This window comes from Stenella coeruleoalba (genome assembly GCF_951394435.1).
Source record: "Stenella coeruleoalba genome assembly, chromosome: 5".
NCBI classification, from domain to species: domain Eukaryota; kingdom Metazoa; phylum Chordata; class Mammalia; order Artiodactyla; family Delphinidae; genus Stenella; species Stenella coeruleoalba.
In genome coordinates this window covers 111,998,516-112,025,389 of record NC_137150.1, presented here as the reverse complement: position 1 = coordinate 112,025,389, position 26,874 = coordinate 111,998,516, and positions in this window count along the sequence as shown.

The following is a 26,874-nucleotide window of genomic DNA, read 5'->3' as shown; positions in this document are numbered from 1 at the left end:
ATCACTTTAAAAAGGCAAGTTTGGAGGTGAACTCTGAAGATCTAAGTAGATGCATCCATGATCTAATTTGTGAGAAGAGCGTCCTGAACAGAGGGAACAGCAAGCGTAAAGGCCCTGAGATAGGATCAGACTTGTCACACGTGAGGGTTCTATGTCTCTCTTATGTCTGAAGGATGGTTGCACAAGCTGGGTTTGGAGGTATAGGTATGGTCCAGGTTAGAAAGGGTCCTGAGGCCAAAAAAGCAATTGGGATTTTCATCTGAGTGAAACAAGATGTTATGGGACAGTTTTAAGTAGGGGAGTGATATAATTTTATTTAGGGTTTATTACAATCCTTTTTGTTTCTGTGTGAGAAATGGAGTATAAGAATCTAAGCATGGATTAGGATGGTAATAGTAGAGATGGAGGGAGGTAGATTAATGAAAGATATATTTGGGAGACAGAATCAAACAAATCTGCTGCTAGATTGGATGGGAGAGACTAAGTATCAAGGATAAATCCAATAGCTTTGTCTTAAGCTACCGGATGAATGGACGTGTGAATACTGGGATGGGAAAGACAGAGGGAAGACCAGGCTGAGATGAAGTGGTGGGAGAATCAAATACTTTATTTTGGCCATATAGTGCTTGTGATGCCTACCCTATATTCAGTTGGCGATGTCTGGTATATAGTTGGATACAACATTATGGAGCTCCAACTAAAAAAGGAAAGAAGGCAGGAAGGAAGGAAGAAGGGAAGGAAGGAAGGGAGGGAGGGAGGGAGGAAGATAGAAGGTCCAGAGCTAGAGATATAAAATTGTGAGTTACAGAAACATAAGATAATATTTATAAGCAAGTGACTATAAGAGATCATTTAGAGAATGACTGTAAGCACACTCCAAGCCCAGGGGGCACCCATTTAGAGACAAGGAAAAGGAGAAGAAACATGAAAATGAGACTGAGAGAAGCTAACAAGGTATGGGGAGAGCTAGGTGTGTGTGGTGTGACAGAAGCCAAGAGATGTGTCTTTAAAGAGTAAAGAACCGTCAAATGATGCTAAGAAGCCCTAGTAAGGTGAGAAGTGACTACTGTACTTAACAATATATAGATAGCTGATGTTTTTAGTAAGATCAGTTTCAATGGAACGCTTACTGTGGGTGCCTATCTGAATATGACAAGGAGAGAGTGTAGTGAGGAAGGGGCAAGGGAAACATAAACAACTCCTAAGAATTTTTGTTGAAAAGGAGAGCATGGAGGGAGATATTCTAAGAGAGAATCTTTTTTTAAGATGGAGGATCTTAGTAGACCATGACTAGAAATGACGCTTTTGAAAGACAGATATTAGTGGCAGAAAAAAAAATGACTGCAGGAAAAATAAATTAATTAAGGTAAGACATGATTAGATACAGAGCAAAAGTAGCTTTTAATAAAAATAGGGGCACTTTTGCACTAGGATGGAAGGCAGAGAATATGGATATAATATGAATATAGTTTGGTAGATTTGGCAATGGCAAGATGAAAATGATTCCTGCAGATGATTTTTCATATTTCAGAATGTGAAGTAGGAGCATGTATATATTGGTACATGCATGCCTGGGACGGGAAGAATGGTGGAAGGAGGTGTTGGAAGCCTAAAGAGAGAGAAGAGAGTGTAGGAAATCAAACCCAGAAAGAATATTCAGTAGGACTGGCAGACAATTTTCCGTACATATTTGCCCCACTCGCAAAGCAATACTTTTAATTTAGGTATGTGCAGGGAATGGATGCTAGCATTCTGGATAGAGGGCTGTGTTGTGAAGATCTGAAACAGAACACTTTCAAAGATGGAGAAGGAGGAAGAAAGTTTCAAGCACACCCCAAAGCACTGCTCTAACAAAATAGCAAAGTTTTTAATGAATCATTAAAAGTAACAGCAACAGATCATAAGATAGGTCCTATGGTTGTACTCATATGGGACCCAAAACTCTATACACATTTAATATTATTATATATTAAGGTTGAATTTATTTTTCAGTCTAATACATAGTACAAGCCATGACAATTTCAATAGCTGGTGGCTCCTAGTCTAATTATAAAGTGAAGAATAGTATTTTTTGGCAATGGTACAACTGTTTTCATTCAAAAACTCTCCCAAACCTCCCACTTCACCATCCTCACCCCCATATAGCATTCCACCACTAGAACCCCATCTAGGAATGCAAAGAACTGAAATCTTCAGTATAATATGCAGAGATACTTATATATATGAACTATATACAGTACTCTTCCAAATTAATTTGAGGTATACACTTTTGATAAATGGGTTTTATTGTTGATGTTAACACTAGGAGATAAGCAGAACAGAGAGATATATCATATGGCCACATGATGCAAATGAGAATCACTTAGAAGGAATTGTAATTTTTTTGAATTCTTAACTATCGTACTTGCAAATAGAGGCTTCAGTTTGGGTTCAAAAAAAATTGTTATGACAAGATCAAAGAGAAATCAATAGTAAAACAAAACTATAGCTTCCAAAAGGCAAACCCCCAAGTATCATTTTTGTCTTAATCTGTATGCAAATTTCTAAGACTCCCCAATTGGCGTGTCCATATATGAAGATGTGTTACCTCTTATTTGAAGGCTGAATCACTATGAAGCAGAGAACACTAGACCAGAAGCCCAGATTTCTTTTGTTCAGAATTCCCCTTTAAAGAGGAAAAACAAAGAGAAGCCAAAGGGAGTGGTCCATTTCTCATCTATCACTCAACGAATTGATCCTCTGAGAAGGTGTCAGAGAAGCAATCACAGAATGAATGTCCAAACCATCTGCCACAGACCTGCCAACAATGGAAATGGGTAACCTTAACCTGCACCCCGAAGATTTTGCCATAATCGGTTGGACAAACAGATCTTCTTGGTCAAAGAAAACATTTTGTGTATCAGAGTTTTACTAAAAGAATAAAGTCTGAAGAACAAGTTACTTTTTGTAAGAAATAATTATCAGTTTTGGAGAGAATGCTATAAACCATGTAATTACAAGGTCAGATGACTCTGTTGCTGTCGTAAATTTCCCTCGACAGCACTTCGAGAGAAAGACATTAAAGTATGAATGATAGGAATGATATATATAGGCTTAATGCATGAGATTATTAGAATGGGTTTTAACTTCATGGAGAAAGATATTCCAAAAGTGAGTGGCACTATTTTACAACGGACAATGTATAAATGACATTTCTGGTTACTGGATATAAAAATATACTTCTACAGCATAACTAAAGAAAACATCTCATGTGAAACCTCAAAGCTAGGACTCATTACACTACCAAATTCATATTTTCATGTGGTTTCCTCCTAAGGCAATAAAACAACCTTTTTTTTTTTTTAAAGAATTTTATTTATTTATTTATTTTTGGTTGTGTTGTGTCTTCGTTGCTGCGCCCGGGCTTTCTCTAGTTGTGGCGAGCGGGGGCTACTCTTTGTTGTGGTGCGTGGGCTTCTCATTGCGGTGGCTTCTCTTGTTGAGGAGCATGGGCTCTAGGTGCGAGGGCTTCAGTAGTGTGGCCCGTGGGGGCTCAGTAGTTTTGGCTCGCAGGCTCTAGAGCACAGGCTCAATAGTTGCGGTGCACGGGCTTAGTTGCCCTGCAGCATGTGGGATCTTCCCAGAGCAGGGCTTGAACCCATGTTCCCTGCATTGGAAGGTGGATTCTTAACCACCGCGCCACCAGGGAAGTCCCAAAAACCATTGTTTTTTTAACAGACACAGACAGTATATCATCAAACAAAATAATGAAAAGCCTAAGCAAATATTTAAAACTATTACAACTAGAAGAAACACTAGAGATCACTTAACCCAAACTTCTAATTTTACAAACAGGAAAATTAAGACTGAAAAATTAAATGACTTGCTCAAGGACACAAATCATGAACAGCTGTCAGCATCAGGTCTAACCACGTAAAATCGGAAAAAGTCTCTCCCTTTCCCTTTGAAACATAATCTGCTCCACTCTTCCAAATGGACTCTTTCTCTTGCCTACCCTTTCAGTGTCTACCTATGACCAATTACTCAAGACCTCCTTCTCTGTACACAAGTCACTGCCATGTTGGGCTTGTCTTCCATACTTGTCCCATATATCAAGCCTCCCCAATGCCATTAAGCCTATCTGATAGAGTAAATTACAAACTGAGGAATGCTCGTGCAGAACACTACAGTTTTTCTACTTTGAGGGGTGCATGGGAGATGGGGGGACATGAATTTTGATAATCACTTCTTTAAGGAGACCATCACTCTTTAACAACTCAAAGGAATAGTGGGAATTTTGAGCCCAGTCTCTTAACCGCTATGTGTTGGTTACTCTTAATGGATGAGAAAATAGCCAACACTCAGGGGTTAAAAGAATAGACTCTAAAGTGGTCTGTGTGGCTTGAATTTAGGTTCCACTTTCTACAAGCAGTGATTTTTTTTTTTTGGCCGCACAGCGCAGCTTGCAGGATTAGTTTCCAGACCAGGGACTGAACACAGGCCCTTGGCAGTGAAAGCACAGGGTCCTAACCACTGGACCGCCGGGGAATTTGCTATAAGCAGTGATTTTAAACAATGACTTCATCGGGACGGTACGAAGATAACATGAGACTATCTATGTAAAGTACTTACAGTAAAAATGAGCACATAGCAAAAACTAAATGTTAGGTTATTATTATATCTAGTGGGTATTATTCAACTCCTCCATCTGTTGTCATCCTGTTAAAATCTGGCTTCCATGTTATTCCACTGAAGCTGCTCTTACAAAGGACACTATTGACCAACTAAATGACAAATGTAGTGGCCCATTTTTAGTACCCGTTCTGTATCAACACTCTCCAACACTTGACGCTATTTACCTCTCTGAGTGTCTTCAAATTCTCTCCTTTTTTGACTTTTGTGAATCCCCACCCTCCCCAGCTCTTTATATATGACCCTTCATTTCTTCCCTCTCTACCCTTTTTCCTGATGATGTCATTTACTTCAAAGCTTGCAAACCTTCCCAGTAGGCCAGGAACTCTGATGTCTGTTTCTAGCATTTATCTAGCTCCAGAGATATGTATAGATCTAATTTCAAATTGACTTCTTCACATTTTTATTTTAATGCATGGGACCAGAACACGGAACTCATTAAATGTTCTTGCGACTAACTTCCCCTGAGTTTCCTGTCTTTAGAAATTTTATCTCCATCCACTTCATTGAAATTCTCAAAGGTTTCTTTGATTCTTCTTTCCAGCATGCCTTGAATGACATTTCATCCCTGTTTGCTTGGGACAGTTTCAATTTATACCTGCCATTTCATCTCCATTATTAACAGAAATTTCTTTCACTCTTAAAGTGTTGTGGTGTGGATGATAAATCATACGATTATCCTAATCATGTTAGGCATCCAACCTACTTCACAATTATCAGAATCTTGATATTTCTTTCCATCCTCTGTAGTGTAGGCTTCCATTTTTTCATTTTGGACACTATTAACAGTCTCTTTAAGGATCATTGACACCAATATATTTCTGATTACTATATTTTCCAATGGCTACTAAACTGATCTTCCTAAACACAAGGCTAGTATTGCTTTTTCCCTTCCTAATGATTTTCATTCTTTCTCAGTGGCCTACAACACAAAGCCCAGTACCCTCTTCTATTTTCCATTTGCTCATCTCCCTTCTCTACTACCTTTACATTCAAAGATAGGCCATATAGTAGAATAGTAGTTTTAGATTGGAGAATATAAGTTAATAAATAAAGAGTAGACATGTAGTAATGTCTTTCTACCATAACAGCTATGAAATAAATGCTAGCAGACTATAGCATTTCCTGACACTGTATATCAGTCATTGAAGAGGGATAATATGCATTCCTACCTGTCCGACAGGGCTATTGTAAAACTCAAATGTGACAACATGAGCATGTTTAAAATCACCATTCAAGGTGCATGACTATTGTTTCTGTTATTGTGATTCATCTCTCTCCTAGCCAAACCAAATGCATTTATGATTAACAGATGCTTCTGTTAAGAATAGAAATATTCATATGAGTGTTTCTGCTATTCACAGGGGGAAACACACTCTCCAAAAAAATAAATTTTGTGAGAATTCCATTATCAAAATTTTCTTTGATATAAAACTTTAGGACTTACACTTTCCCCAATTTTAATAGCAATTGAAATCTTTATAGCTATAAATGTATAATTAAACATAACCTTTTAAAGGTTTTACCTTTCACAGATTTATAGACAGTCAAATTACTTTCCTGATTTTTAAAGCTATATTTGGGCAGGCTGATACTGTAACCGAAAGTGGAGTCCGGCTGCTCACTGCTCAAAGGCCAATAAAGAAGCAAAGTTGGTGGAAAGGAAAGTTTGCTTGATTTTGGATGCCGGCAACCCAGGAGGGGGTAGTGGGGATGGAGGGCGGGGAGGGCGGACTCCTGTCCAGAGGCCGACTCCCCACTATTGACAATCAGTGGGTAAGAGCTTTTATAGACAGAGCGAGGAGACTACAGGAAGAAACAGCAGAGTCAGCTCTGACAGTCATCTTGAAATTGATCATTGGTGGTCTGACCAGCGTCGTCTTGATTGTTTTAGGTACAGTTAGTCTTCAGTTCCAGGGTCGGTATGTTTCCATTTCTTTGAGGCAAACTGTCGCAACTGTGGCAGCTTATGTCATGGCTACAGCCTGGCCATCATGTAGCTAACTTCTTCCAACTGGTGGAGCTTTCAGTATCTATAAGACAGCTCACAGGATATGGCTCAGAATATTATCTATAGCCCTTGAAAAGGAACTAAAGGTCCTTGACTTTGCTTAGTGACTATTATTGTTTGGTTCTGTTTGACTGCCTTTCTTTGCTTCTGCATTTTCTCACTTCTCTGATTAAACTTATTCTTTGGCTAAAGTTTGTTCACAGACAAAAGGCAGGTGGAGGACATGGGGGTGGGTGGGGGAGGACCATAGGGTCCTGCTCCATTTCAATACCTCATCAGAAATAGGTCCAAATTTCATCACCATTACCTTTAGAGAGCAATAAATTATGAGTGTATTAAGTACAGTCCTCACCTTCTAACATCGACAACCCAGGATTAGGGATGCACATAAACAGAAAAGATGAAGATCAAAAACATCCTAAAAATGCAGAATCAGTAAAGCATATGTGTGTATATAAATTCCATGCTCAAAAAATAAATGTGAAGGTTGTCGTTCATTTATTTTTGTCCTTTTAGATATTTATATCTACATTTTATATATGTGTGTGTGTGCATGTGTTCCTACATATACTATATAACATGTATATATTCCATACCTTTATTAAGTATATATATTCCATAATTTAAGGGGATACATAGGCTCATAAATTGACTTTTTGAGATTACTGACCACGTACCTTCAAATGAATTAGCTTAGACTATAGGAAATTGAGTTTTAAAAGGGAATTGAATATCAACAGTTTCCTATGGTTTGATTAATAGCAAATGGGAACTGGCTAAGAGCATTTAAATAATTCTGCTCATGCATATATGGTCAATTTATTTAGGACAAAGGAGCCAAGAATATATAATGGAGAAAGGACAGTCTCTCCAACAAATGGTGCTGGGAAAACTGGACAGCCACACGCCAAAAAATAAAAGGACAGAAAGAACGAAAAGAAAAGAAACTGGACCACTATCTTAATATCACACACAAAAACTAACCCCAGATAGATTAAACACTTGAACATATGGCCTAAACCCATAAAACCTCTAGAAGAAAACATAGGCGGTAAGTTCCTTGACATAGGTCTTGATGATGTTTTTGGATTTGATACCAAAAGCAAAGGGAACAAAAGCAAAAATAAACAAGTGAGATAATATCAAACAAAGGTTTTTGCACAACAAAGGAAACCATCAACAAAATGAAAAGGCAGCTTACCAAATGGGAGAAAATATTTGCAAATCAGAAATCTGATAAGGAGTTAATATCCAAAATATGTAAAGAATTCACAAAACTCAATAGCAAAAACAAATATGTGATTAAAAATGGGTATTGTATCTTAAGAGATGTTTTTCCAAAAAAGACATACAGATGGCCAACAGACACATGAAAAGATACTCAACATCACTATCAATGAAATGCAAATCAAAACAACGAGTTATCACCTCACAACCTGTTAGAATGGCTATTATCAAAATGACAAGAAATAAGTGTTGGCAAAGATGTGGAGAAAATGGAACCCTTGTGAGCTGTTGGTGGAAATGTAAATTGGTGCACCTACTATAAAGACAGGAGGCGCTTCCTCCAAAAATTACAAATAGAACTCCCATATGACAGGAATTCCACTTCTGGGTATTTATCTGAAGGCAATGAGAACACTAACTTGAAAAGATACATGCACTTCCCCGTTCATTGCAACTTTATTTACAATAGTCAAGACATGGAAGCGTTCATCTCACTGAAATCTTTCCTGGTGAGAGGATGCCCTGGCTGATGAGTGTTTGCTATCACAGTACAAATACTGTATTTCCCTGTCAGGGCCTGGGAAGATAGGCTGATTTTTAAAGGGTAGGCATTAAGAAGTAAGATCATAGAACTTCCTTAATAATGTTCTGATTGATTCTCAGGATATTTTTCTTATTTCAAAGAAGAGACTTAATTTTATTTCTTTAAATAGCCCTTTCTGTGTGATTTTTACGCCTCTGATAATTCCACTTTTGGAATCAAGCTGTGTCTCTCTGAAGTCTCTAAGGCACATAACTTCCATACCTTCCTACTATGCCTTATCAGTTATCACGCAGTGTAGTCACATGTATCTTCAGCATTGAGTTTTAGAGAAAAGAACATGAAATCAAAAGTTATAGGACATGAGTTTAAGGTCAAACTCAATTATTTACTATAGGCAAATACATGTGTGATTGTAGATGAGTTATTTTAACGTTTACCCTTTAGTTTACTTATCTGGAAATGGAGATGATAATAATGACACATATCCGCAAGGTTATTACTTTGAAGAATTGATGACCTATGAGAATAGCCCTTTATAAACTGTAATGTGCAAAGTAAACCCCACTGATGCTTGAGAAAACAGAATTATAACAAAATTAACAGTTTGACAAATTAAAATTATTTTGAAAAATATTTTAATATAGCCCACAGCTAATGTTCTATGTGACTACATATGATTATTAAAAGAAAAATGAATAGGAATTTGGTGTTTCTAGATAGCAATTGTAACTCTGCCTATGGCAAGCCTGAATAAAAATTAAGCAACTAATGAATACAAAAATAAGAGATTTTGGTCTTCAGTTCATTATACCAACACACACAGTACCATTCTAAGGCAATGGATTGTTGCACTAAACTTTTATCTAAAGAGAGAAATTTCCATTATAGGTCTTACAATGGAATTAGTTGTTTTAGTTATCACAAAGAGTTGCATTTAAATAAACTTCATTCAAAATTTATTAGAATGTCAAATCTTCAAAAGAACTGAGTCATTCTCACTTTCAGAGCTAAAAATCATTTGGTTTAATAATTCAACGAGTTCCTAACACAGTTGGAAATTTTAGTCTATGAAGAATTTCTCAAACAGGATTTCTCAAATATTTCGCTATCTAAAGCCATTTGAAATTTTATAGTAACACTGAAATGTTGTAGAAAATGATCCATAATAGCAGTTATGATTACAAGACAAGTACAAATTATATCTTATCTTCTTCTCTCTCTTTCTCTCTCTCTTTCTCTCTTCCAATAGAAGATAAAGGGCAAAACAATCTTATTATTGGGGAATATTATTTAAATTGACTTAAGGTTTTCTAGGGGACTTGACTGTCAAAGGATTAAATGAAAGTATCCAAGAATCATAGAGGATAGTTTTACCTGCCTGCAATGAAACAGTACAGGGTTGGGCGATTGGACATGTCAGTGTTAAGAGGTGAAAGGAACCAGAAAGGTTGAAGTGAACTGTTGGTAAATGTGGAAAATCTATGAAATTTGTGTCTGTAGGTAATTAGAAAACAGTTAAAAGAACAGGAAATATTGTAGCTAAGGAAATGATGGACGAGAGGGCAATGTTTGTAAGAAAAGGGGAACAAAGGCAGAGAGGGAGGTGAGAAGAGTTTTTAGTAGGTCAATAGAAAGGTATTTTAAAATCCACAAACCTTACAGAGAAAACAAAGAAACATTGCCTCTTTTTCTTGTAGAATATAATGCAATCACTATTCAATTAGCCTAAAGCCACTTGTCATGGAAGAGAAATTTGGGGAGAATTGGAGAAAAAATTAAAAATTAGCATATTTTGGTTCTAAAAAATCCATTAGCTTGATATTAAATAGAGATGAAGACTAGAAAAAGAAATCTGGGACTTTTCAGAGAAAACAATGTAGTTAAAATCTTGGGAAGGATTGAAACTTCTGATGGAATAGGTCTAAACTAAGGAAAGTGACTGGTATGAATTAACCGGCTAAGACTTCCATCACAAATGGCAGAAATAGGAGGAGAAGTGATAGGAAAGGAATGGACTAATATAAGGGGGCCATGTTCAAGTGCAGTCTTATTATAAAGAAACTATCTTTTTAACAGGCATTTGATGTGTCTGACAAGATGTTACATAATTAACAAGAAAGAGAAGGAAAAGACTAAAGTCAGCTTTGAAGGGGTAGATAATTAATTTTAGTTTAGTAGGCAGGTCACTAAGACCGGAACATCTGGATAAAGTAGAGGAACTCTGAAGAAGCTGCCATGGTTATGATAGAAACATTAAGTCAGTAGGAAAAAAAAATTCCTGCAGCTTGGGCAAGACTGAATGCTTTAGGATTCTGCAGGGGAATGAAATGACAGGGCAATGAATGATGACCCTGAGAATTCAGATGTCTCTTAGTACCACAGGAAGAGACCAGAGAATTGGGAATATTTGATGAAGCAAATCCAGGGAAGTTAGATGGCAGTAAGATCTATGTTTTGGTGGAGGACCTAGAATTTTCTTTTTAATTGAAGATTTTGAAAGAGACCTTGCACATAAGAGAAATTTTCACATCAGAAAAGAGTGTATAGTTTGTGTGTCAGGAGGAGCTAGAGATGTGTATATGTCCAATTAACAGGCTCTCACCCTTTGAGCTTCCTATTCACAGAAAAAAAATGCAGTAACATGAAAATACTTTGACAGAAAGCACAAGTAAACTAAGTAAACTTTAGCAATCACTTAAACACTCTTGATATATGTACCAGCTATTAGAGAGGTCTTTTAAAGAATCAAATGAATTAAATGAAATAATATAAAGGAAAGTTCTATATATACTTTCTATATTTTATATATATCTATTTTATATAAATAATTCTTATAAATGAAACTATATAATAAGGCAGATACATAAGTAAAGTGCCATGTTTCTATTCATTATTCATTTTTAATATTGTTGATAGAACACGATTTAGTAACTTAGATATCATTCATTCTAAGTAGAATGGAATAAATGAAATTATTGTTGGACCTCCTATTCCCTATAGAAATGTCACCTGTGGAAACTAAGCCTATCATCAACTTTAGGATATTAATAGGCGGGTGCTAGTGAGGGTTAAAACAAAGTAGAATATTTTAAAATTGGAGTCACAATCTTGATCAGTTATCTTACGTGGTCTTCTAATATGTATGTGTTGACATATGTATTCTATGTTATTAGCACAATGCACATTTTTATGGTGACACAAAATGCAGTTTTACCTGTATTAATTATTTCTAGAACTATGGGATCTGGATCAGTAGAACATCAATTTTATTTTTAATAGTTAAAATAATAAGGAACGGTATTTCAGTGCCTTATATTGGATTTTAGAAGCAGAACTGTTTGAATTTTTGGCATCATAGATCTCCACAGTCTTTTCAGAACCTCAACAGGATAATAATTTTCTCATCTTATGAGAGGTCAGATAAAAAGAAATACATGTGTAGAAATATCTGAAAAGCATTTAATATCCTTTTTCAAATAGAATATTTACTATACTCACTGTATAAAGTCTAAAGATATGAAGAAGCAAATAAAAAATTCTTAACAGTTCCAACCACTGTTAATGTTTACATATATTCCCTTCCAGTATTTGCGTCTTGTGCGTATGCAGCTTACTACAATCCTATGCATAGGCGTGTATTTCTACATTTATATAGAGGAGATTACACTGAATACAAATCTTTACATCCCGCTTTTTTGCACAGCATTATATATGAGCTTTTCTGACATTATTTTTAAAAAGGGACCCTTCATAAACATTGCTTTATTTGCTCTAGGATTCTATTTGGGGATTATGTTCTAATTTATTTAACTAACCCTCTGCAAGGGCATCAGTCCATCTGTCATTCATTAAAAATATTCGCTGATTACAAAAAAGGAAAAAGCAAAAAAACTCTGGGAAAAATAGACTAAAAATCTATCTAATGAAATAGTAAATTATTCACATTTATTGTGTAAGAATATTTCTAGTTTATAAAACTTTAAAAGCACTTTGAAAGCTCCCTCTCTCTCTCTCTCTCTCTCTCTCTATATATATATATATATGTTGAGTTTGCTATAATTATTAGCCAGTTGACACCAAAGACTACAGATAAATTTGCAGTTCAGAAGCTAGACACAGGGCTTCCCTGGTGGCGCAGTGGTTGAGAGTCCGCCTGCTGATGCAGGGGTCGTGGGTTCATGCCCCGGTCCAGGAGGATCCCACATGCCGCGGAGCGGCTGGGCCCGTGAGCCGTGGCCGCTGAGCCTGCGCGTCCGGAGCCTGTGCTCTGCAACGGGAGAGGCCACAACAGTGAGAGGCCTGCGTACCGCAAAAAAAAAAAAAAAGAAGCTAGACACACTCGTTAGCTGTCTTGCCTCAGTAATCAATACTTTGTTTTCAGTCACTAACCATTTCACCATCTGTGACATTGATCCTTTTCTGGGATTCTCTAGTTCTGGAGAAATATCTGAAAAGTATCAGCACGTTGGACAAGCAAGATTCATTAAGAACAACTTTAATAAGTGATCAGATCCATCCTATTAGACATGATCTTCACTTATTCAAGAAACAAAAGTTAGCAACTTTATCTTAAATTCAAAACAAGCAGCCAAACAAATAAGATGTCAATCAGACAGGCAGACAATTAATCATGACTTATGCAACTGGTAAGCCTGATATATTGTGCTCCTGAATATTCAATGAAACACAACAGCCATTCAGAGACTAAGGAAGCCTAACGCCAACCAAATGACGATTAAACCTTAACCAAGGATTCTCTTTTTGCATCCCATCTCTACCACTTCTTAGCCACGTATCTTTGGATTATGTTACCTAACCTCTCTGTGCCTCGTCGTCTTCATCTGTAAAATGGGAAAATCTGCCTGTGTTTACTGAAAATTTTAAATAAATGAAAATAAATTAAATATTTACAACAGGGCCTGGTCCAGAATGAGTATTTACTGAGTAAAGTGTACATATATATGTGTGTGTGTGTGTATATATATATATATATATATACACACACACACATATGTATATATATATATATATATATATATACACATATATATACACATCTCATACATAGTTAGCAACTAGCAGTTAGCAGTTAGAAAGCAAACACTTTTTACTCTTCCTTATAATATTAGCTTTTAAATACTGTTAATTATCCACTGCCAAATTTCTATCTAGTAATGTTAGATTTTCAATCATTTAATTTCTACAATTTGAAAAGTTTAGAGATGTCTTCCCTGTTCTCTGTTTCTTCCTTCCAGTTCAGCACACCCTTTCTATTACACTGTTTTCATTTTCCTGAAAATAAAATAAATATGTAATAAGCTATCATATAATTATATATATACACACACCACACACACACACAAAACCGGCAAATTGAAAGCAAGATGAATTATACTAAAATTATTTGTATTTCAACAAATAATGTTTGGGCATATATTGACATAAAGAAGTAGTCAGATGTTTGCATCTATATGTAGAATCACTGTGAATATGACAGCCAAGGATGTAGACTGTTACATGTATCATTGATACCAGTACAAAACGTGACACCTTTGTCTGTGATGTGATCTGAGCAAAATAAATTACATTCTTACCTCCTTTCTCAAGGCAGTTGCATAGTAAGAATTACTATGGAAAACAGAACTAGTTTCTAAGCTCAAATAATTACCTTTGTTTAACCACATGAGTTCTCAATGGGATATCTGAATTTTTTTCATTTGGGAGAACCACCCTAAGGACTGCAGGACATACAGCATCTCAGGTTTCTACCCACAAAGTACTAGCAGCAACGCTACTTCGGTAATTACAACAACCAAATGCCTCAACAGAATTCTGAAGTCTGCCGAAGAGCAGTGATTCTCATTTTTTTATTTGTTATTGCTAGCCCCAAGCAGCCTTTTAGACACTTTTATCCCAATGGTATTCCTCAAAGCACAGATGCACTGTGCTTTGCACATATAAAAGTACAATTTTTTTCACCCCACATGATCAAATTTTCTCCCTTTTGAGGGTGAAATCTTCCCCAAAGAGAATGTCTGTCCTCAGAGGACTGGACCACCCTCATCAAGAGCCATAGTTTGTGCTGGGAAAGAACAGTTCCCGGTGCCAGACCTGTGTCAGGCCTGCCCACTGGGGTCCTCTGATCAGTAACACATTCCCAGGTCTGGGGCTGCGGGCACCTGCAGGTCCTCTGAGACAGCACTAAATAGAGAAATATGAGTTGCTGTCAGTTTGTATATGTATATAACCAGAGTGGTTCTATAAAAGTGTTAGATCATTTCACTCTTCAGCTCAAACTCCTCCAGTGACTTCCCGTTCCATTTAGATTAAAATCTCAAACTCTTACATTGGTCTGTAAGGGGCCTACGTGATCTGTTCCCCCACTTCAACTTCCTCCTGACCTCTGGGCACACCGACTTCTGGGCTTGCTCGTGAGGACAAGCCCAGCATACTCTTAATAACAAAAGCTTTGCATTTACTCTGCCTTCTCTTTGGAACACTCTTCCCTCTGATAGGAGCAGAGCTCACTTAATTCTTTCAGGTCTCTTAACTTGTTCAGTGAGTGACTATATACTGATTAAATATATATTTTGAAAGCACAGGTGATTAGGCACATTCTGGCATGTACGTGTTAGCTTATGAGGACTGCCAGAATACTTCAAATTACGTATAAACTGAAAATGACCACATATCTAGCACTCCGTAAAACTTGCCTTAAAAACAGCAAGATTGCTTTTTATAGGAAAAACATCTGACGCTTTCAGGTTGACAAGAGAGCATGGCTCCTTGCACTGAGCATAAATGAAAGGTGTTTCATATTTTTCCACCTGTAGACATTTTCATTTTCTCTTTACATAACACTACATGAACATGACTATGAAACACACTGACATTGTCTTTTATTCTTAAAATTGTGATAGACTTTTTACAGATGTTTTCCAAGCATGATCAAAACATCACATTAAAGACCCGAGTTGCTGATTCACTCACACAAGATTCTTGTGTAGCCGAACAGAACTTAGAATACTTAGGTCTATTAGGTGCACATTTACTCATGGTTTTATACTTAATTACTTATTCAGAAAAACTTGCTGTGTGTGGATCAGTTCTCCAAGCTATGTCACCAAATGTAAATTTACCTCAAAATACAGTAAATGTGAGTTCTCAGCCAAACTATTAAATTAGAAAAACATTTCAACCAGTTATAGTAAATTCAAGAGTTTGCATTATTTCCTAGACATAAAAGACAAAATATATTTTTTTAACATCTTTATTGGAGTATAATTGCTTTACAAGGGTGTGTTACTGTCTGCTGTATAACAAAGTGAATCAGCTATACCTATACATATATCCCCATATCCCCTCCCTCTTGCATCTCCCTCCCACCCTCCCTATCCCACCTCTCTAGGTGGTCACAAAGCACCAAGCTGATCTCGCTGTGTGCGGCTGCTTCCCACTAGCTATCTATTTTACATTTGGTAGTGTATATATGTCCATGCCACTCTCTCACTTCATCCCAGCTTACCCTTCCCCCTCCCCGTGTCCTCAAGTCCACTCTCTATGTCTATGTCTTTATTCCCGTCCTGCCCCTAGGTTCTTCAGACTATTTTTTTTTCATTTTAGTTTCCATATATATGCGTTAGCATACGCCATTTGTTTTTCTCTTTCTGACTTACTTTACTCTGTATGACAGTCTCTAGGTCCATCCACCTCACTACAAATAACTCAATTTCGTTTCTTCTTATGGTTGAGTAATATTCCATTGTATATATGTGCCACATCTTCTTTATCCATTCATCTGTCGATGGACACTTAGGTTGCTTCCAAGTCCTGGCTATTGTAAATAGAGCTGCGATGAACATTGTGGTACATGACTCTTTTTGAATTATGGTTTTCTCAGGGTATATGCCCAGTAGTGGGATTGCTGGGTCGTATGGTAGTTCTAGTTTTAGTTTTTTAAGGAACCTCCATACTGTTCTCCATAGTGGCTGTATCAATTGACATTCCTACCAACAGTGCAAGAGGGTTCCCTTTTCTCCACACCCTCTCCAGCATTTATCGTCTGTAGACTTTTTGATGATGGCCATTCTGACTGGTGTGAGGTGATACCTCATTGTAGTTTTGACTTGCATTTCTCTAATGATTCATGATGTTCAGCATCCTTTCATGTGTTTGTTGGTAATCTGTGTATCTTCTTTGGAGAAATGTCTATTTAGGTCTTGCCCATTTTTGGATTGGATTGTTTGGTTTTTTGATATTGAGCTGCATGAGCTGCTTGTATATTTTGTAGATTAATCTTTTGTCAGTTGCTTCGTTTGCAAATATTTTCTCCCATTCTGAGGGCTGAAAAGACGAAATCTTAAAATATTTTTCCAAGTTCTTCTATCAGCTTCCTGAGTCTCTCTATAAGAAACACACCCATGACAGTACCCCCTGCACCCACACGATTGCACATTTAGCAAATGGTGATATCAGGGGAACATATGTTCTAATTGCATTATTTCTGGCAGCAATCTGACAAAAATTTTATGTGAATCCCCAAAACTACCCTCACATTTCAGGTCTTTTCTATGTGAAAAGATTTTTTACTTCCCTTCCCCTCAATATATTAAACATTTGCACTTCTATGTTGAAGGCTTCACTTTACAGCTCTTAAAACAATCTTTCATAATAAGAATAAAATTCAGTTGTGTTTTTCCATCTAAGTATTAATAACATTAGTATTTAAAGATGAGAACTTGATTTTATAGCATTTATATTAGAACGGCATTATGTCATTTCATATAATGTGGGTTTCCTACTGGGAAATATGTGCATTCTAAATAGTATATATTCTAAAGATTTTTTGTTTTCAAATAAGTGTACTGTATTGGAGGGAGACATAAAGGCATTTAAAAAAAATCAGTATTAGAATTTTGGCTAGTTGGCTAATTTGTGTTTAAATGTGTTACTGGATGGGTTTTATTAAGTAAGTCAATGAGTTGGTAAACATAATTCTAAGATAGCCTCACAGTTTTCCCTAAGTTTTAGGGGCCTTTTCATCTTATAATAAATAATTTAATTTTGGAAGTACAATTTGACAAAAGGAGAAGAAATAGTGCCATCAAAAATGACCACCTGGGCTTCCCTGGAGGTGCAGTGGTTGAGAGTCTGCCTGCATCCCGTGTACCGCAAAAAAAGACGACCTGCTGAATAATTACTAACTCCTTAACAGAGTGCAGATTAAAAGCAGAGGAAACATATATACAACCATATTTATATTTGAGATAACAAACAAAATCCAAGATGGGTAGGTTCCCCAAGCTTACTGGTTGACTGTGGAATGTTTGCCTTTTCCCTGTCTTCCTTCCCCCTTTGCCCCCTTTCCTCCCTCCCTCCCTACCTTCCTTCTTTCCTTCCTTCCTTCCTCCCTCCCTCTCTCTCTCTCTTCCTTCCTTCCTTCCTTCCTTCCTTTTCTTTCTTTCTTTCTTTCTTTCTTTCTTTCTTTCTTTTCTTTCTTTCTTTCTTTCTTTCTCTCTTTCTTTCTCTCTCTCCCTCCCTCCTTCCCTCCCTCCCTCTCTCTCTCTCTTTCAAGATCAGTCTCTAAAATGTGTTCCTAAATTGGGTTTTAATATGAAGACTCTACAGTTACCTAAAATTTAAAGACTGAAAGGTGCAAGAAATGATGTTTAGGCTTCTACACTGCTGACTAAAGCACTTAACATTTTCTGAGAGTAGATATTAAAAATATGAATTGGGTCTGCTTTCTTCATCATAAGAAGTGTTTAATAATAGAGGAAGAAAAATTAAGTCCTTTGGTAAATGCTTAATATGGGATACATGGTTTTAGACAATGAAGAGGAATATACAGGGTCCCTTAAGCTTTGGAGCATTATATTAAGCTCCTGAAAGAATTTAAATGACTTTGAATACTCACACACATCCAATGTGAATTTGTAAACTCAAGTGTAGGCCCATCATGAATCAATGATCAGTGAAGTCAGTATACTTCTTGATCAACAGTGTTAAAAAAAGGGGGGGGGGTGATAAATATGGGCACTCTGCAAATAAAACCAAGTGATCTTCAATAATTTCTAGCACATAAAATGAAAACATATTATATAGCCGTAAAAATAAAGTGAATTCTTGACAGAGTATTGGAATTTCTCTAATTTCCTTTAAGATTTAATCCTGGCATCATTTATGGGTATCTTAAGTTCTGTTTCAAGTAACTTTTCAGAGAGAAATAATCATAGTTATACTTGGATGTTTTATATGTATATTGTGTCATATAGATGTATATATACATAATATTTATATAAATGTGCCTGTGCATGAATGTGTACACATGTATAGGACATATTGTTTAACTGATTTCTAAATTTTATCTGTTAAACACATTTGACTCTTTTTTTTTACAATTATTTGATATGATATATGACCTATTCTTCATTCTGTCTTTAATTTTTGAGAGTATAAATCTCAAAATACAAGATAATTTCCTTTCTCAGCATTTATCACAATACCTTATAAATTTATAATAGAATCAAAAAAATAAGCATAAATAAGATTAGATTTGTGGTTTGATTTGAATTTTTAATGTTTTCAGTCTGGAGAGAAATTCTTATTGCGTTAAAATATATTTCCCGGTTTTTTGTCTTTAAAGGTTGCCAACATATCTCTTGGTATTGTAGACCATAATAGACACGTATCAGTGTTCCTTCATTGCCATTGTTACGTTTTCTCACTGCATACAATGATCTGGGCTCTGTACCAACCAAGTAATATGCACTCAGGAAAGAGGTTTCTTTCTGTTGGTGGTATTGCAGAGAAGTATGAGCAATAAACCGAAAAAAAAAAAAGGCATTTTTCAGGGGAAGAAAAATTTACTATTAATAATCTCAACAGCAGTAATAATAATTATTACAACCACCACAATCAGAATCCCAATGTCTGAACATTTGTGTACCAAAACTTTCTGGTCAGTGTGGTAAATCTTCACAATTTGTGGGAAAAATTATAGTTTTCTCCACTTAACAAATAAAAACAGAGACCCAGAGAGATTATGTCAGTTCTCACAACATATATGTAGGGTGAAAGATTGGATTTGGATCTTGGTATGTCTGTCTCCAGGGTGCCTGCTCTTATCGACTCCATATGATATAATGATTTTGAAACATATTGGAGACTTCTTAACTGTTTTTTCCAAAACTAAATTTGGGGTGGACGGCCTGTAGAGTATGCATTACTTTTCACGGGGATATGATTTTGATGATTATTTTCATGATGCCTTCATTTATCAAAGAAGAAATTTCCTTAGCAGTGACTGATGCAATTTCTGGCAGAGCTCATGACCTTCTTGCCCGTGAACTTTGTTCAGGTTACAATGCACTCTATGATATTTAACCATTAAATGGTTCAGGTTAATGAGTTGTGAAAATATCTTCAAATTATCACTCATTCACTCTCAGTCCACTTCTCAACTGTACAGTCTTACATCACAAGAAAACCCCATTCCTTCCCTCTGTCTCTGTTTCTCTCTGATTAGAAAAAGTAGGAAGGCTAGAAATTTTAATACTAATAGTTATGTGGATTCTTTCCTTCATGGTAACAATGAGAGATGAACCAAGACTGTGCTACTTTGAGCCTGCTCAGCGTTTTCTTACATTACTTAAACACACCAAACTGACATAGAGTGAGAAAATCTTAATGGTGAGATTGTTAAACAGATTCATAGAAGAGAATGTGGCAACTTCGGCATGTATCTTGGACAGGTTAGAGCAGTGATACATTCATTACCACATTTCCATGGGCACACTGTTCTACTTCATTAAACTGTCCAAAACTAACTGGGCTCTAGCACACAAAACAATTTTAACACTTCTGTGACCTAAGAACAATTTCAAATGGCAACTAATAGGTAGTTTCTAAGAAGGACTAGTAAATAGTAAAATTCTGAACTTGTCTCTTTTTCAAAATAGCAAGCTTTCAAAGACATTATATTCTTCAGTGGTTTTACTCTACCCTTGGGCTAAATTTTTACGAGTTTAAATTCCTAGTTTTAAAATCAAAGTCAATCAGAAAATAGTAGTCAACTGACAGAAAAAAGCGACATAGCCAAATTTGTTGGCTCACATCTGTACCATAAAATGAGATAAATAAAATCTTATAGCCTCCCTTTCTTTCAGTGGCCTTTAAATTGATGAATAAATTTGTTAGAACCAAAACATTATATTTGAAATCATTATAGAAGAGAGAGTTAAAATCATTGTGCTGGAATAATTTAGAGTCATTTCTCTGTAGGAAAAGCTGGGATGAATGCTGGACTTACCAAAACTGAGGTTACAGATATTGATCCCATTCCTCCTCTTGAATTACATACCTTTTTATAATATCTGTACACATTTAATTTCTATCATCTTTATCAAAATGGAATCAAAGTTGCTGTTTCTTTAATTATTTTGAAATTCTGCTTCTGTAGAATCTTAACCTTTCAATATGGAATGGTTTGAGAAAGGATTACCTGGGAAATTGCTTTTCTATTCATGTGTGTGACAGCTGAGTTCAGCTGTTTTCTTAAGCATCTATGGAACAGCTGAGTGCTTTCTCCTGGTTCCTAGATTTGAGACCAAGGGAACTGGAAGCAACAAAGTTACTTTGGAATGTATATGATTCAGGAATTGGCTTTCTCTTCATTTGCTACCGCTTTAAGTTACTGACCTTTGTGACACATATATACGCAAAGTCATCTTCTATAACTCTTGTCCTCCCTAACTATGAGTGTATAAATTAGCATAACTATATTCACCATAATTACAGGCTCAGTGCAATACAAACACAAATTAGGCAAGCTCCAAATTGATGTTTCAGTCTTATAAAACTTAAGCAACTCTAAAATCCTTATCTGTTCCCTGGTGTTTATGTTTATCCTCGGACAACAGGCCTAGCAATCTGGAGAAAAGGAATGAAACAAAGTTGCTTTTATGTCCTAGTTCTAGAATTCCTTGGGAGTAGATAATATGATTAGGTGTCAGCCAATAAAGGCAGCTCATATTCTGCTATCGGTTAAACCTGGTTTTCTGAACAATCACGTATTGACCGGATGGGAAGGGACAAGGGAAGAATGGGCCTGTGCTGTTGAATAATTATTTAACTGTTTACAAAACATATCCTTACCATAACCATTTAATAAAACTAAAATACAATAAAATTATTTGCCCTTTAAAACTATTATTTTAATAAATGTTAAATGGCTTCAGCTCAAATGTGTCTTGCAGTAACAGAGTAACAAAATAGATATATGTGGTCAAATTTATTTTATTTCAGTTCTTCTCTTGCTATAACTATTAAAAAGTCTCTCTGTGCCTTTCTTGTATTAAGAAATGACAGTTTAAATATTATAAATATTCTTCATCACTTTGAGTTGAATGGAAAGTGCCTGAATTTTCCCTCTAAAATTATGGTCATTTATTTCAGCTATAATTTATAAAGGATTAGTGATAAGAGAACACATTAGTTCTTCCAAGAATATCACACCACAAATGATTGTAGACATGCAACACTATACCGTTCTCCATTAAAAGAAATGCTGTGCACTTTCCAGAGTTTCATTATGACATGTTGTATATCTTCAAAGTATCATGATAAAAAGATAATCCTCTTGAGTTAGTTCCATGAACTTTACTAATGTGATGCATGCGATCTCCACCCTCTGACTGTATATGGTAACTCAGATGGTTGCAGAAAGGAAAACTTCCTCTGCAAGGGAATACTGTCAGCTGTATGTTATGACATCTGGTTCTGTCTCTTTATCATCAAGGAAGCACATTATACTCTTTCTCTGATAGGGCCCAATCATCTCTGGGCTGCTCACTGGCAAATTCTATCAGTTTCTCATGTTTCCAGATGTCTGTATTGTACTGTGTTTTAGTGTATCTTCGATACTAATCTTCAGGCTGTGTTTTAGTGTATCTTCGATACTAATCTTTCCCTGAGGGTAATTCACTACTTGTATTTTAACTCACCATAAACCTATTGATTTTTGGTGTGAAACTTATGTGATCAACATTGCAAGAGTATCTTCTCATTGGCTACAAAAAAAAAGAAACAAGAAATACTAAAAACTCTTTCTTCAGTAACTTTACGTTGTGGATTAAAGTTATATACTGTTTTAACTTACTGAACATGGTTATTTCTTTACAAGAGGTATTTCTCAACAATTCATAAAATGAATTGTTGAGAAAGAGAAGAGATAAAGAATAAACAGTGAAACTTTTTTTTTTTAAAGCGTATTTAAATGTCTCATAGCTTTACAAAACTAGTACTTTGAAAGAAGAGTTAAAAACTGTTTTGCAGCAATAAGCTCTTGGGGGATTGTGTAGTGTATCATATTGTCAATAAAGTGGTGAAGATGAAACATAAAATTGGAGGAAGAGCAATAGTAGCTAAGCTTTTTGTAAAGATTTAAAATTTAAGTAATTTCAGGGCATCTCTGAAGGGCTCTGCCCTCAGTAATTCTAATATTTCAAACGTTTTCTACAAGAAACACTTGACCTGTGGCCAGTGACCGAAGTAAAGAAGCAAATGTTAAAAATAACTGTAGAGGGCTTCCCTGGTGGCATAGTGGTTGAGAGTCCGCCTGCCGATGCAGGGGACACGGGTTCGTGCCCCGGTCCGGGAGGATCCCATGTGCCGCGGAGCGGCTGGGCCCCGTGAGCCATGGCTGCTGAGCCTGCACGTCCTGAGCCTGTGCTCCGCAACAGTGAGAGGCCCGCGTACCACATAAAAACAAAAAACAAAAAAACCCCAAAAAAACCTGTAGAAAGTTCATTTAAAAATGTTGTGATGGGAGGTTAAAAATAACATATCAAGATAAGAAATGCACTCAGGGAGGGATTTTTTTTCCCCAGAGGGTAGAAGTTTTGGCAATCTTAAAGGGATTCTGTAAACTAGAGACATTTTTTTCTTTATAAAAAATACCTTCTAAATTAATCCAAAGCATCAGATCTATATATATATATATATATATATATATATATATGCGCTATGTCTATGATCTAGTCTTTTCATTGGATGATATGGCTGCCTTAAAAAAAAAGTATTATTTTTATCTTTAAAAAATCGAGAAAAGTCTCAATAAGTATTTTTAAAAAATAGAGATCATATATAATCACAATATCTAATGAAAACTCTTAATTTGGGGCATTTCCTTTAATTTAATTTCTTTTCATACATTAGTCAATCAATATATATTCATTGAATAAATGTATTTCCTAGATCCTTTACTAAAACCAAGGGAAAAAACAGTAATAAGAGAGTCAGAGTTCTTGCCTCCTTGGAGTTTATATTCTATTGGTGGCGAAATAAATATACAAAAATATATATGAGATAAAGCTAGATAACAAGAAGTGCTATAAAACACAGGACTAGATAATTGAAAATTATATGGCATGCAGTTCTTTTTTATCTAAGAAGGACCTTATGGGTTCCTTTTTTGAGTCATATAATGTATATAAATCTGTACAGGCTCTTTTCACCAAATGTTTCATTTTAAGCATTACCTCTGTTGCTATTTTTTAAAACTTACTTTTATGTTTGAAAATGATTAATTTCACAGGATCTACTCTACTTACTTACCTTTCTGTCTATATTTACATTTATATATATAGTTGTAATAACTAATATTTTGATGGATAACTTTGTACATCAATACTTTTTGTCAAAGAATAAGGTCATATTCAATAATTTTACATATTCCACAGAACTCACTTAAATGATATACTATTTAAGCAAACAATCATTGAGTTTTTATGTGTCAAGAATTCTACTAAATGCTGAAAATGGTACAAAGAGTCTCTTCCTTGAGTTCATGATTTCAAGAAATAGACAAAATTATAAGCAGATGTAAAAAGTTGGATAAATGCTAAAATAAATGATCAAATTCTAGTTACTGAAAAAAATGAAAGCAACGGAAACACTTAAGGGCAATAAAATCTCTTAAAGAACATACGCAATCCATTTTGAAGTAGAAGATTGTCTTTAATGATCTCTGTAGTCTATTTCTGCTTTTAGAAGTCCATGAATAGAAAGTGACCAAAAATAAAAAGATTAATAAAGTCTCTGATATTGGCAACAAAGAATATAAACTTCCTTCGACATGAAGATCCATGCCAAAATCTGACTTAACATTCTTTGAAAATTAGAAACCCTGAGATTTCTTACCTTGACTTTTATCATTGTCTTTTAAAGTTTAATATAGAACTCTCAATAGTTAGGAAATTGAATATCCCTCTAAATATATTCACAAATTCCCCCAGTGGATGCATAACTTTCTGTCACAATTTACTCATTGTTGGGAGTCAATGGATCTGTAACCCAACAGGAATTCTCTTAGTTGAGAAATTCTCAGTGAATTTCCTCAGCTCTTCTCACACAAACTCTTCAACGCAAGGGTATGCTTGGATCACTCAATTTTGTGTTTCCCTGAGGTTTATTTGAAAAGTCAAAGGTTGAAGCACAAGGGTTTAAGATGTTGAATTGCCCCCCCTTACCCTGTTGTTTTGGGCACTGAAGATCACCACAGTAATCATAATACAGGAAATTACAGTTCAGTCACCTCTTGAGGGGTCAAATAATTTAAAAACAGAAAACTGTGTCTCTACATTAGGACAATTGGTTTATCAAATTCCACCCATTTTCCCCAACCCATTCCCCATCCCCAATTTTTTCCAAGAATTATTTCCTTAAAAATAATTTTTTGAAAGTCTGGATGTATCTTGCTAATGTTCTTCTAAAGATATTTATTTATATCCAGACAAAACAAAGACTTCTGGAGTGCCTACATGAAAAAGTAACATCTTGAATATTCTCAAGCAGATTCATCTGGAGGCTATTGTTTAAGAACAGACCCAAAGCTGACTCAGAAACTGGGATTTCCCATAGTCAGACTGTACTCTGAGGGAGCTTTGGGTTATGGAAAGAACACTGAATTAGAAGTCTAAACACGGTTTATAGAGCTGTCTGTAACTTAACTGGGTGAATGTTCTGGAGCAAGTCATTTAACTTTTTAGTATATCAGTTTCCTCTTCTTTAAATGCAAGTAGTCATATCTATCCTTGCTAATGATGAAATTATTGTACATACATTTTCATATAATGGACATGAAAATATTATAAACTTACAAGGCTACATAAGCAAAAATTATAACAAATATTTTGGGCTAGAGTGACTAGATTTAAGTCCAAAGTTTGGAGTGAAACTGATGACTCTGGGACTTTGGGGATGAATGAATTCCTCCTTATATTCTCCAGTGGGGATGTGAAATTTAGATTTCCTGGTTCCACTTTAGAACAGAGACAATCTTCAGGTCCAGAGAAGAAATGGTCAGTAAAAACAATCACTTGTTATTTGTGGAAAGTGTAAGTATCAGATGTATATGTATGCCTTTTCTGAATCATGAGAAGGAAAAAAAAAGAGATTAAAGGAAAAAGAAAGGAGAAAGAGGAAGGAAGATAAAAGGCCAGTAATAATCGATTACTGAGAAATTCAACTGGAAGCTGAGCAAATTAAATCTATAACTTTTCCAGTTTACCAGGCCTACAGTCCCTATTGATCTATCCATCAGAGCACTCCATGTCAGTAAAACAAAACTGTAAATAGGCCAAAGGCATGATTAAAGCAAAAGTCATAAGCTTAGCAATTAGCTCTAAGGTTACTTGAACCTTCTGAATTGTATTATAGTTCCAGTAAAATAGGGTCATTGGTATGGCTCCTCTGAGCATTCAATGACATTTTGAAAGAAATATTGCCCTTCTCCAAGCAGATTCCTTAGTCCATTTCTATATTCTATTTTTGAAGAGAGATATAGAGAAGAGGAATGCATCTACTTCTAATTTGGAGTAAAGGAATATAGCTACATGTACACTTTCTACACACACACACACACACACACACACACACACACACACACACACACACACGGGACCCTTCCACCTATAGTTGTCTATGGGAGGATAAGAGGGAGAAAAGACAGTGGCTAGATCTGGCCAATTAGCTCAGAGGGAAACAAATGTCAAATCAATTCTTTCTCCTGTAATAATATCAGAAACAGCTTCAGTTCTAAAACTAAAATAGTAGTTTAAATACTATATGCCTTACATATATAAACACATTTAGTAGTGAAATTGGAGGTCTTGCATTTCCATAGGGAGAGAATAAAGAAGTTAATGACTCTAAAGAGTAATATATTTATCAACCTGCAATTCCCCGGTTGTAAAGCATAGACTCTTAAGTTATTCAAATCAGAGTGCCTATGACATTTGCTATTTCTAAGTTTCCTTTCTTGATACCCTCAGAACAAAATGCTTAGATGTAAAAAATTGTATTACATAGCTAGCATTTGAATATCAACAAATGTGAGTAACATATCTGAACTTTATGTAGA